Source organism: Rosa chinensis, chromosome 6, assembly GCF_002994745.2.
Source record: "Rosa chinensis cultivar Old Blush chromosome 6, RchiOBHm-V2, whole genome shotgun sequence".
NCBI classification, from domain to species: domain Eukaryota; kingdom Viridiplantae; phylum Streptophyta; class Magnoliopsida; order Rosales; family Rosaceae; genus Rosa; species Rosa chinensis.
In genome coordinates this window covers 42,226,812-42,241,312 of record NC_037093.1, presented here as the reverse complement: position 1 = coordinate 42,241,312, position 14,501 = coordinate 42,226,812, and positions in this window count along the sequence as shown.

The window sequence follows — 14,501 nt, the reverse complement described above, 5'->3', positions numbered from 1 at the left end:
TGATTTTGTCGGATTTTCAAACTATTTTTAATGATTTTTTGAATTTTGGGTAGAAATTAAATAAATTTAGACACGTGGCGCATCAGTATTGAATACCATGCATGACCTGGCCACCGAGAACAACAATTCTACATGGTGCAAGTGGGTAGAAAATGCTTAACATGTGTCAGGCAATGGTAGACAGGTTGATAAGAGCTTAACACGTGTCATTCACTTGTCAGATTTTTTTTTTTACAATTGACACATGGCCTTCTGCTATTCAACAAGATATTCAAACCGACCCACTATGTCTGTTTATCCAGCCTAGTAAATAGGATCCGACCCAAACTAGAAATCTCCACAATTTTTGGAGATGTTTTTGTCTCCTACATTTTTTCTCTCTAGAATTTGCTTTTGAAATATCTTTTGAACCATAAGTCTGATTTAGTATCCGTTTTCGCCTACGAATTCCTCTGGGCGAGCTCTTTCCATTGGTGGAAAGAAAAGTCAGATTTGATATAATTATTTTTGACGACATGGGAGGCTTGCTTTTATTTTTTATCGTCCACGATTATTAAAAATAAGGTAGGGGGATCTCGAGAAAACTTTTTATGATTGGATGTTCATTTTATGTGCTTCGTATATATGTTATTCTCGTTAATATTTTTTTGAATGACTTCTTTGATGATATTTGAATTACATGTACTAAATATATGTTGATCGATGTAATTATATATGCATGTTTTTATGGAGGTTGTTATTTATCAAGTGTAAAGCAGTTGGGAAGAAATTATGGTTATTTGGTGATTGTGTTAAGGGTGTTTCTAAATGTACCTAGCAAATATCTTAACATACCAAGCCCTAAAATATTATGTTAAATTTTCCAAATTTACCCTCAAGTAAAATACACTAAGCAAAAAACCCAACAAACTTCTAAGTTGCAAGCACCATTCAAACCCATAAGAGAGACCATAGATGATCTGATTTTGGTTTTGAAGCGAAGAACAGAACCCATTGCAAACCCAAGCCCTCTCCAGATCTCAAGCCTTTCATAATTGCCATAGCCACCTGGCCCTCCTCATCCAATCATTCTAATCAGGAGGCTGTTGCAATAAGGAAGAGAAACAAGTCTGATCAAATTAAGTTCTTAATTCCTCTCATCTACGCCCCTGTTCTTCCCCTCATTTAGCTCACACTGCGACAGAATCTGGCTGTTGTCTTGCGTTTTGGAAGTTTTTTTTTTTTTTTACCATTCAATTGTTTGCAGATCATGCATACAATTATAGAAATTAATCTGAAAGAACTATAGTCACAACAAGAGAGGAGAGGAGGAGCAATAAAAGATCAAAGAAACCGAGTGATTCCAGTAGTTGGTGTACCCATTTGTTACAGTTAATAAAACTTAAGCAGTCTATATAGTCACCCCTTATCCATCCTTTAGCTACAAGCTGAAGTCTTATCGTGCCTTTGCCGGACCATTTGTTTACTGCTGTGTGGTTGGAGCATTTGCTCATGGCTCTTATTTGGTGTGACGGATCTTTATGATATCGAGAGCAAGTAAATTTGCAGAGCATAGTTTGAGATATGACGTAGCTTACACATCTTCAGCAACTTTGAATTAGTTTGCGGATTCTTTGCAGCTCAATGCTTCAATGGCTTCCAGAGTATATTAAGACAATTTTGATATTAGGGAGACGGATAGAGTCGAGGTCCAATTGCAGGAGATCAATTCCTAATCTTGTCGACGTCTCTCGGATCTGGTTGAAGGGTTTGTAAATCAAAGCAAGGGTAAAGTTGGAAAGTACAGGACAATATTTTAAGTGCTGTGTGTATTTAGATATTTGCTGGGTACATTTAAAAAGACCCTTATCTTTTGTGTAGCTGAGTCTGAACATTGTAGAGATCAAGCTCAGGCGAGCTCATGTGCGCATTTAGGTTCAGAATATCGGCGGTATAATTGTCGATATATTTGGGTGATTTGGCTTGGAGATCAATGTTTCAGACAAGATGACTAGCAAAAGGGTTTTTTTTTTGGGGGGGGGGGGGGGGGGGGGGGGGTGGGATTTGATTGAGACAGGGGGTTAATTTAAATGTTTGGATATTCAAGTCATAGTTGGAAAACTGTAAAGCACACGATATGGGTCGTGTAGGCTTGTGTGTTTTGGTATATGGATTAACGGGTATATAAGAGGAGTTGCATTGCATCATTTTTGGATAATCGTGTTATAATTGAAATACATGATTGTAATACCACAGAAATTCGTTATTATTTTTTGAGGATTTTTTGGAATTAATTTAGTGGTTGTTGATACGAGTACGTAGTTTGAGGATGATGTGGAAGTATTTCAGACAAATAATTACTCGAAAAGTTTTATTTTCGAGGGGTCAAAGGTTGACTTTTTGTTCTTTAGGTTTCTCCAAAAACTTCCTTCACGAAAGTTGTAGAACTCATCGATACGAGTTCGTGGATATGTGGAACGCGAAAATCGGAATTCGTATGAGAAAATTATGGTCAACAAAAGTTTCTACTAATTTTGGAAATTACTTTAAATAGAGGATTTCCGGAAATGGAAAGTGATCGTTTTTCTAGAAATTTCCATAACCATTCTCTCCCAAACTTAGGTTGACCCGACCCAAACCCGAAAAACAGACCCGGCTGGCGTTTCGTCCTCTAGCGATATCCGACGACGGCGCTAACCTAGATCGATTCGCCTCCTCATTTCGGTCCTCTCTACGGTGGTCTCTAGTGACGATTCACATCGTACATGACGCATCGAGGTGGCAAAGCTTGGAAAAATTGGACTTGACTGAAAATCTCAACTCTGGCGACGGCAGTGCTTCATACCGGTCTTCTTCTTCTCGTGGGAGCTTCCTCTTTCGATCCATGGTGGTGGTTTTGGACGATTCGGACCGGAGCATGGTCAACTCTAGGTGAACAGTGGATTCAGGCTTGTGAGTTTGATTCTGGCCTATCTAGGCCGAATCGGCCAATATCTCAGGTATTAAAGTTGATCCTCGTAGTATAAACCCTATTTTAGACGGTTGGATTGTTCTGGTTTTGTTTTTGGCCGGCGGCGGTGTGCCACCTCTTGTGGCTGCGCTTGGCGACATTTTCGGCCATGTCATGACAGTTTCTGATTATATATATCATCTACTCGTCGATACGAACGTTTTGATATATAGTATGTAGCATTTGGAGATCATATTAGCATGTTAGGGTTTTTAGTGGTTTCGAATTGTTCAGTTTTCGATCTGTGAGGATCCGACCATCCTATCAATGTGTAGTTTTGATATATTGATAGTAGAAGTATTACAGAGATTTTGGGTGGTCTTGGATGAGGTTTCACCTCGATTGGCATTACTTTGGGGTTGTAGTTCGATTGGGGGATTCGAACTTTAATCACTTTGTGATTCATGTACTGAATCGAGGATGTATTTTTCCTTAGGTGCTTGATAGAGTGGGTTCTATAAGCTATCTAGTTGTGTTAAGACGCAGCATGAATTTTGAGATGAGTAATCTCATAATGTTCATTTACGAATGGATTTACCTTATCGTTTTGGGAGTTATTTATTTAACTGTAAACTATAGTTGGTATTAATAGTATTCCTGAGTAAATGACTATGTGTGTGTGTATATATATTTACGTGAAATATATATGTATGGAGTGGATTTATTGTGATATAAACAATAATTGGGAAGGGGTTCATTATGTTGTTTTGGGGTGTGGCTTTTTGAGAAACAATATATTTTGGGAAATGTTGATTTCTATTTTTTTGAAAAGTGTTGGGATTTGTGGAACATTTTTTAGGTCTTGGACAACTTATTTAAATGTCTGGTCGTTGTATCGGGAGTCATTGATGGGGATCAATGACTGGGAATCTTTTATTTTAGATTTGGGTAACATTTTGGGTCCATTGCGACTTTCTTAATGTTTTGGTCTTTGTACGGGGAGGTCACAGTTAGTGATCGGGATTTGTGTAACATTTTGAGTCCAGCGAGACTCCTTTAAATATTTTGGTATTTATACCGGGGATCCAAAGACTTGAGGGTTGAGGGTTGAGGATCGAGGGTCACCACTGGTGATCGGGGGTCACAAAATTGTGATCGGGGGTTATGAATGTGACTGAGGGTGGGTTATCGAAACCATGCCCTTGGCCGAGTGTAGTTACGATCAGTTAGAGCTCTAGTCTGTCTGCCAGGGTATCTCATGGGGGTAACAGTGTGGTTACTTGTGACTCATGAGTAAGAATTTTTAAAAGACACTCTTGAGTATATTCTTTATTTTATTGTCCATGATGGACAAGAGTTTTCATATTTAATTGTCGGAGTTTCAATTAATGTTATTTTTGTCACAATGTGACACGTCTTTCCTTATGAGAAAAGGATGGGACGTTTCGAAAGAAATCAAGCGTGAGTTGCTTGTGTGAGTTGTTTGGGTGAGTTGTTTCCTTAACTGGAACATGTGGGTTTTTCCCATGATTTGTGTGAGTTGTTTTCTTAACTGGAAAGGGTGGGTTTCTTTGTGTTTGGTGTGAGTTGTTTCAGTTTTTGTATTTGAGTTTACTCATACAAGCTTTCATAAGCTTACCGGGTTTGTTTTGTGGCAACCCGGTGCACTATTCGATGGTGTAGGGGTTAATCCTATATGTTAGGGTAATCATGGCTGAAGCTAAGTTCTGATAGTTGCAGCTTTACGGTAGGAAGCTAATTTTGTGACCTTACCGTTGTTAAGACCTCCGCTATGTAGCAAGCTCTGAGGAGCATTTACTTATTATTTTGTTATGGCAATTTAATTTGTAAACTTGTGTAATATATGACTCTGTGGAGCAAGTATATATTAACATTGGGTTTAGGGCATCAGTACATACTTGGTTTAAAAGAAAAAAAATTTCCAGGTATTTTATATTGATGGCTAAACCATCACGCATGTATAATTCTAGGATTATATTAATTTTTAATGTTGTTTAAAAATCGGGACGTGACAATGATTATGTTATCTTTGGTCAATTATCCATGAGGCTGTTTTATGTCCCTATTGAGTTACTGGCTGAGCTCACCCCTTAACAAATTTTGTAGGTACTGAATCAAGATACTAGAGCAAGAAGTCTGATATGAATATAATGTCAGAGGTTGTTAAGCTTGTATTTTCTATATGTTTGTTTGAAATAAAGAATGAGTACTAGTGTACTATGTATGTTAGAGATCATGTAATATATGCTTCCACTAGAATTTTGAGATCTTGTTATCTAATTGTTAGTTTATGATTTACTTTTTTTTTTTTTGGTCACATTTTGGTTATAGAAATTTTAATTCTACAATTAAGATGTAATTCACACCTTAACAAGAGATTGACATTTTGTTTGAGTCAGGACGTGACACAAGGCCTCTTTCTATAGGGTTATGGTGTAGTTGATTGGTTTTATTTTTTTAATTTTTTTTTAATTTTTTTTTTTAATAAAGGGCTGATGTGGCTGCCTTCAAGTCTTGATTAATGAAATTGCCGTATACAGGGGGGGGGGGCAGACATTGAGCCTAAACTCCTTATTACAATAAGCATCTAGAGAACATTCTAAAATGATATCAAGCATCTCTACCAACTAAATGTGTTCAACTAGGCACCAACTAGCAAAGAGTACTATATTGGTTAATTACTCCATTTACTTTGACATAACGGAAAGATAACTCGATTATAATGAAGTATAATTACCGAAAGCACGACTTTCCTACTAGGTTGCCACCGGAGGCTAAATCTGAGGACACTTAGCTTTACTCTACCACTAGATGGTAGGAACCATAGAATATATGAGCGGAGGTAGAAGTCTGTTATTAATCTCATTAGACCCATTTTATATAGCAGTTAGGGTTTATATTATAACGACATAACTAATTAGTATTTACGCGGACAACCACACACACACACACATATATAATATTTATAACACTCCCCTTTGGATGTTCACCAATAATGATATGGTGTTGGACGCGCTTATTAATTGTTGCCTTGTTAAAAACCCTACCAGGTAACAAAAAGCCAGTGGAATATAAACAATCTTGGTAGAAGGAGAAAAAGAGTACAATGAGCATATGTCCTAGGTACCATAATTTTTGATACTCCCCTTAATGAGAATCTTCCCATGATTGTTGCAAGCTCCAATCATGGATGTGATAAAGTATATGTACCATGTATAGCGGTTGGTGTGTCTATCATTAAAGTGAGACCGGCCACATGTGCTTTCCTTATAGGGGACTTATCATGAATTTTCAAACCTGAAAAGTTAGAGTAATACCAACAAAACTATGGTATTTTCATTAAGTCTTAACTCATGCACATAATAGGTTTAAAAATTTTCAAATGCTCTACTTCATGATAAAGCCACATTAGATAAATAATAACAATTGATACATTTACCTTTATATGATATTTCTTGCATTGAAAATTAATGATGGCATATTTAACCGTAATATCAATTTGTACAATTGATAATTTCATATAGGCTCTATAGGAACTCTGACTAGATTCATAACCTCGCAAAAGTTGGAATAATATGTTGCAACATTATGATCATAATCAATTTTGATATCTTAGTCTTGTTATAGTACTCACTGAGGTAATAAGTTACTTTGGCTTTAATAGAATGGGTATATATGAGCTTTAGACTCTTTGAATTTCATGAGTAAGCATGCGGCTCTTTCATTCATCCATGGACTTGCCTTTGACAATATGAATTTGGCTTAATAGAATTGGTATATATGAGCTTTAGACTCTTTGATTTCATGAGTAAGCATGAGGCTCTTTCGTTCATTCATGGACTTGTCTTTGGCAATATGAATCAATTAAGAATTTGGTTAAACAATATGCTTATAATGACACTTAAGATTTGAGAATTTGATTTTAGCAGTGTGCCTTTAACATATTCATAAATATGTAAGGATAACATTCCATAAATGTCATGTCATGACATTGATCTTATAGAAATAGGGTTACACATATCAAGAAGAAGATTGAAATTCATAATCTCATGTCTGTAATAAAGAGACATTGTATCATAGTGATGCTTCTTCACTTTAGTAAACACCCGGCCTCTTGTAATCCTTAGGTTTGATAAGGTCTAAATATATCATCACTTTTCTTAATATTCAGATTCATTGAAATTTTCTCTTTGCAATATAGCCAATAATATAGTGAAACATAGTTCAATGTCAATACATAGCCCTTGATGATTTTACTAGCTACTATATATATATATATATGTATATGTATTGTCAATGATCATCAAGTAGAGACTCAAGGGCGGAACCGGGATTTGATCTTTGGGGAGGTCCAAATAGAAGCCAAAAAATGAGCTAAAATTAAAACAAAAATCAATCGAACAAAGCAAAAGAAAAAAAGAATGGTACAAGAATTTAGTTGAGGATTTGATCGATGAAATAATAAGTTTAGTAAAAAAAGAAATAAAAATATAATACAATAAAAAAAAAGTACCACAAAATGCCTTTCATAGTTAGCTTGCTCGGTGGCTTGGTGCTATTAAGAGAGAGAGAAAAAACTAAGTTACGAATACAAAGCATGGATTGCAAACCCAATAAGTAGAGATAAAGGCATAAAACAGTCAAAATCCTTCAATCAAAACAAAATTTTCGTTCAGAGCCTAATGAACTAGGAAATAAGAGGCAAACTATGGTACTGTGATGTTTATCATACACTCATTTTACATTTATTTAAACAAAAATTATAATTATTTGAATTAAAATAAGAATACTTATTTATTATTTCTTTGACTTTTATCTTTCATTTTATTGCCTCTTTATGAAATAAATTTTTATATTTTACTGACTAGTGAGTTTAGGGAGTTTTTATTTTTTATTTTTTGGGGTGGGTGGTCCAGTACCATGCGTTGATCACATCATGCGTGTCTAATTAATAATATATATGTTCACTCAAAAAAAAAAAAAAAAAAATATATATATATATATATATATATGTAATTGTATGAGTCTACCGAAAAGTTTGGGGGGAGGGGGCTCCGGACCCGTCTGGCCGAACAGTAGTTCCGCTCCTGAGTAGAGATCCCAAGCATGCATTAGCTTTAATAAGTTCCCCACTTCCCCTTATTAATAACGAGTACCCCGTCTCTTTTTAAGACATGTATATATCGTCTCTCCTGAACAATTTAATTAGAGAATGTAGATTTTTTTATAATCTCATGAAAGTAATTGAAAATGGAATTAAGGACTTGAAGTCTTCAGGGTTTTGAAGGCTGTGGCGGAGATTCAGCGACTCCTGAGTCCTACGTACATAATACTGTTTAATTTGAAACTGATGCTTATAGTTTTGCTGTACTTCTAGCTAATTGTATTCTTGACCGGATCGACAGGAAATTTTTGAGACAAATTCAGGCATTGATCCAATTATTAGAGATGTAAATTTATATACATGTGATTGGTCAAATTGAGAGAACTGTGGATCTTAAAGTACTTGAGGATGAGTTAATTAGGGATAGATGAGGAAGCACAACATCAGCGCGCAGTTGCATAAGTTCCTAGCTAGCACTGAGATTGTTGGGCACTCGAGATGAAAGTGAAGTAAGACCAGATATGATCAATATTGTGGGCTTGTGGCCAAAGAACTAATAAGAATTAGCAAGTCTACCATGCATGCCTTCCTAGATAGGTGTAACATCTTGCATTCTTAAGTTAGTCATAACATAGTACTATTAGATTTCGGAACAATAAGCCAGATTTAATATTGTGTGAAATCAAAGGAGAAATATTAATCGTTAGGATCATAGTATCCCTGCATTGGGAGATTGAATGAAACTTCTTTCGCTCTCTTGATTTTCTCGCAAGCCGGTTCAGTAGGAGCAAGTTCCACTCATGGATCACTTGTGGATTACCCTACAAGCAGGACCATATCTAAGCACAGGAAAATGAGGCAACCTCTCCTCGAGCCTCCAAAGTTTCACAGCCACCACTGATGGAGTAATGGTAATGACGTTCATATTATCTTAATTCAGGCATGATATGATCAACTACCGTCCGATTGAATCAATCGTATTCAATCGGACAGTTGACAGCTCTCTAGCTTTTTAAAGGATGAGATCTGTTAACCGTCCGATTGAAATCGGACGGTAGTTGACCATATCATCCTGGTCAGTAGCTGACCAGGGAAACGGCACTCTGTCTTAATTATCTCAAGTATTAACCTCCCTGCTTATTAATGCTACCTTATTTAACTTGTTAGTCATGATATTTCATGGTCGACTGACCAGGGGAACGGCACTCTATCTTAATTCTCTCAAGTATCAACCTCCCTGCTTATTAATGCTACCTTATTTAACTTGTTAGTCATGATATTTCATGGTCACCATTAAAGCGTGTTTGCACACCACAAAAAGCTCGAAAGTCATTGTTAAGTGATTTTAAAGATATTGAAGTGGTGTAGAAGTGTACGTGTCTTCAACCCCATGACTTTGGCTGGTAGAGTCCATGCTCTAAATAGCCTAAAAACGTATAATTGTTTGTTGAGAGTAATGATTAAAAAGACAGGCTATACACACAGCTCATAAGAGAGCTCAACAAAAAATACATTTTCCATTTGAAGAAAACCATATATCAAATTAGGGTTGAATATATAGTGCTACGTCTGCCTCCCCTCCACACCATGTATAGATTCTCTTCATGAAATAATGATCCATCAATGCCTACCTGTTCACCACACCTTATTTCAGGTAAACTCAATGTAACTAGTTTAATGAATCGCAAAGAATGCTCTATTTACCTAACAATCTCTAGCCTAAGCTTTCTCATCCATAACGTACATCTATTGATATATATTCATCCAAGTCACTTCAGAACAATTTGAAAGTATATGGCACGAAAAGCAGCAGAGAGATTGAATATATATACAATCAGTGTATACAATCTGATTTTATATTCATCAACTAATTAGCTGAAATATCAAATAAAAGCGGTTATTCTGAACGAAAATATGGTTTATTAGTTTATTTGTTAACCCAGACTTCATCAGAAACATTCTGATCCCTGTTGACTTCAACAAATCACTGCTAAAATCAGTTGATCAATACCCTATACTATTATTAAGAGAAGGGATTTTGTTAGTCAAAACTGAAAAAAATGTACCAAAATAACATTGAAATAGTAAAAAACAAAGCCCAACTTTTAATATATGATTAAGCTAGCTAGTAATATTGGTCATCAAGGAATCTTCGTAACAATGTCTAGTGCCTGCCAGCATTTTGATTGAATTTTAAAACAGCTTTCAGTCGCAACCTAGATGAGGAAAACCCACATTGCAGATTCCTATCTAAAGCTCTACAATCATATGGAATTCTCATCAAATGGTAAAAATCTAGCTTCAAAGTTTAAAGTTTCCACACACAAACAGAGAGATACTATACTACTTGGGAGTTAATTACTTGAGATGGAAGTGATCAAATCATCATCACTATCTGTAGAAGGAAAGCAAAGCGGAAGGGCGTCACTAAAGAAAGCATTCTTTCAGCATTTCAGGTCAGCTCGCATTCATCAAAAGAACAAGAGCAGCAGGAACAATCTACTAATGAGGGCCGCCTCTGTTTCAAAGGTGAGCAGCCAGGAGGGTCTCTTAATGTACTTTCCCAGTCGACTCAGGAAGACAATGGGGTGGTGAGGATGAAGATTCTTGTGAAAAGGAAGATTTGGAGCGAGTTTTCGAATTCATGAGGAATATTAGCAATACTAACCACAAAAACGATGACAATGGTGCTGATGAGGAGGATGAAGAAGCATTTTTGTCGATAGAGGAGCGCCTAAATCAGTTGCGGAAAAAGCATAGGCGCCATAATTCTTGGAGTCCTGTTCTGCAAACCATCCCTGAAGACATTTTAGCCTAATTCACTATTTATTTTATTTTTGGTTTGGGACTATTTTTATTTATTTTTTAATGTTCGAGAGGGATCTGTTACTGTAAATTGTCCTCAATCACATTGTTTATGACGTTATTTTGGATGTAATTTTGAGGAAGACTCGGGAAGATATGGAAGTATATCCAGAGTGTCACAAAGCTGTTCGGACTGTTGTCAATTGAACTATGGAAGAGAAAGAGTGCATATATTCTGCGGAGTATCATTGTGTACGTAACTGTGTATGATTGACCATTTGATTGCAAAGAGATTTACTGGGAATGAAATGTAGAGTACAGTTTTGTCCACCACTGTTTTGTCTCTATGGTTAAACAGAGACCTACATCTGCCTTGCATTTTCATGGTAATCATGACTAATGAATGAACCCATTTCATCAGTAAACTATAGAACTATACGTTATAGTGTTATACTAGTTAATTAAGACTCATATGTCCGCCTTGAGAAATGAGATGGGAACGTCTTATTTTCTTCAATTCTTTGTGTTCATGTTTTACTTGCTCGTTGCTTCTATGTTTCAGATAGGAGGTAAAAAGATGCTAGAGATACCATTCTTAAGAACGGAAGCACCTTATTAGAGGATCTCAACAGCATTACGGTATAGTATAGTTATATAACAGTAGTGTTCACCTGGTCAGTTGATGACCAAAGAATTTATGTTCAATAACCCTTAGATTTACATCAAAGGGTGAAAAACAAAACACCTCAACTTAATAATAATTCTCTCTGCCATTGGATTTACATCCAAGGGTGGTTGAACATTATTTTTTTGGTCAATAAATAACTGACCAGGTGAACATTTTTGAGTTACATAAAACTAGGATGAATTATTGAGAATAGGGTCAATGGGTTGGGTGGTATTGTATCATTGTATTAAATGGGTCTTAGAACAGAAATTCAAACTCAATCTATGTTAACCACCACAGGTGGTCAAGTTGGTAAGGTATCTGAGTGTGGAACCCTCACACCCGAGTTCGAATCCCGCCGATGTTGATTGGAGTTTAAATCCCAACCTATTCTTGGTGGCCAAGGAGGAGGAAGTGTTTTGACATGACCCCTTGCGCATGGATTAGTCTCTGGACCTAGGAAACCTTCACACCCGAGTTCGAATCCCACCGATGCTGAATGGAGTTTAAATCCCAACCTATTCTTGGTGGCCAAGGAGGAGGAAGTGTTTTGACATGACCCCTTGCACATGGATTAGTTTTTGGACCTAGAAAACCTTTGAGGATACAGTGTGATCTCGATAAAAAAATAATAATAAAAAATGATAAAAAAAACTCAATCTATGTTCAAAGTGTTAATCTCACACAGAAAAATGAGAATTTTGCCTGTGTTTATATCATGAATTTGTTTAAATCATGTTCATCAATTAATCTATACATTTAACTGTTTAAGTGAAAAAAATGCACGAAATCTTGGAAATGGTACATCACTTTACTAGTTGAACCACCAAAACTTTGAGAGCACACTTCAAAATTATAGATCTTTTAAGGGTCATGTTTGCATGTTATATACAATCCAAACTGTCCACCTAATAAACGGGGTTACACAAATTTATTTCGTGTTAACAGGTTGATATGCAAATGATCCGCTTTTTAGTTATAAAGGTTCTGCACACTTTATTCTTTACAGGTTCTCAATATTATTTTTCTTTAAGTGAGTTAATCATAACACATTTTCTTGGCGATCAATATTCAATCATTTGTGCACACCACAAAAGTTCGAGCGCCATTATTTTTTGAAGTCATTGCAAAGATTATGAGGGAGGGAATATTGGATTGGGTGTGGAAGTGGATTGTTTAACCCCGTGACTTGATTTGGCTGATGGAGTTTATACGCTTAATTTGTTTGTTGATATATATAGATAAGAGTGACGATTATTTAGAGATAGAGGCTATACATACACAGCTCACAAGCATATAGATTAAGGTTGAAAAGCTAGCCCCTCACCATATATAGATTCTCTTCATGATCATTGATCAATGCCTAGCTGTTTAAGCACTCTATTTCAAGTAAACTCAATCTAGTTTAATTAATCTGAGAGAATGTATTATGTACGTACCTAACAATTTCTCAGCGTAAGCTCATCCAAAAACCTATTAGAAATAATCCTTCTAATATGCTTAACTAAGCTTATAATATACTAACGGATATTGAGGAGTTTGTCATAATTTGTGAAGGTGAAACAAACACAATAGCTACCGATCACTTCAGCTTCTTTGAGTCATTTTGTCGAGTATAGTGCCCCGTCGTAACAAAAATATTGAGTGAATAAAATAGTTATGTACTAAATTATCTAAATAATTATTAGCTAGCTAGTTAAAGATTGAGTTACGAATGAGCATGAAAGTTTGTTGGAGAAAGGCGCTAGACCTCACTTGCTTCTTTATAGTAATCATTCTCCCTCAGGTGGAGAATATTGAATAGTAAATATACAGTGCGGTCGATCAATCAATATGAAGTTTTCAACATTCTCCCTCAGGTGGAGAATATTGAATAGTAAATATACAGTGCGGTCGATGCCGTCGATCAATCAATATGAAGTTTTCAACATTCTCCCTCAGGTGGAAGACAGAATGTTACACCTATATGGTTGTCAACTCTGTCAACAATAACCACCAATGTTGGGTAACTCTGATAGCATATATAATACCTTCTATTAAAATTAAAGAAATTAAAGAAAGATAATTAGGCCTCCCTTAACGTGTATGCGCGTCTCTTTCATCAGCTCTCCGCTAAAATAGGGTTTGCATGTGAGCAGTCTGCAAAATATTCATCACATGTATTACCTAATAATAACGATTAGTATATAGGGAGAATTCTTGAGTACCTTGGTGTTTGCCATACCCTCATTTTGTTAAATATTTTGGACCATTGGATTAGTAATATATCTAATGGTTCAAAATATTTAACAAATTGGTAACTTGTTTAGCCCTTAGCCTTTCTAATTATGCTACTCATTTCCAATAAGCAAAAATGTTAACACAAACTACTAATTGAATTGAAAACAATAAAGCCAATTAATGTTTGATTATCAATTGACAATTGACAATTATGATTTTTCCTTTTTCAAAAAAAATTAAAAGAACCTTCTATCCTAAGTTCACCGAATTACTATTAGTTAAATAGTCTATATTACTAATTAATTTTTTTATTAGTGAATTAATGTTTGATTAATGCTTGTTATTAATGGATAATTACACAATTGAAAATTATGTTTTTTCCCTATTAAAAACAAAACCTTCTAACCTAAGTTCGCAAAATTAGTATTAGTTAAGTAGTCTTTATTACCAATTAATTATATCATTAGTAGTTTCCTTAACCAAATATAATTCTTTTTACATGCATTTCATGACAACCACAACAATTAGTGTAAAAATAAATAATATTTGTTTTAAATGTAGTCAAATGAGAACCTACTTTAGGACTTATTTACTCAAATGAGAATCTACTTTACTCTAATGAGAACCTATTACAATTACCACTTTTAGGAATTAATTAATTACTCAAATGAGAACCAACTTTACTCTAACGAAGACCTTATTTACTTTAATGAGGATTTTTTTTCTAATTACCACATGTGTCCTCAAAGTGATTA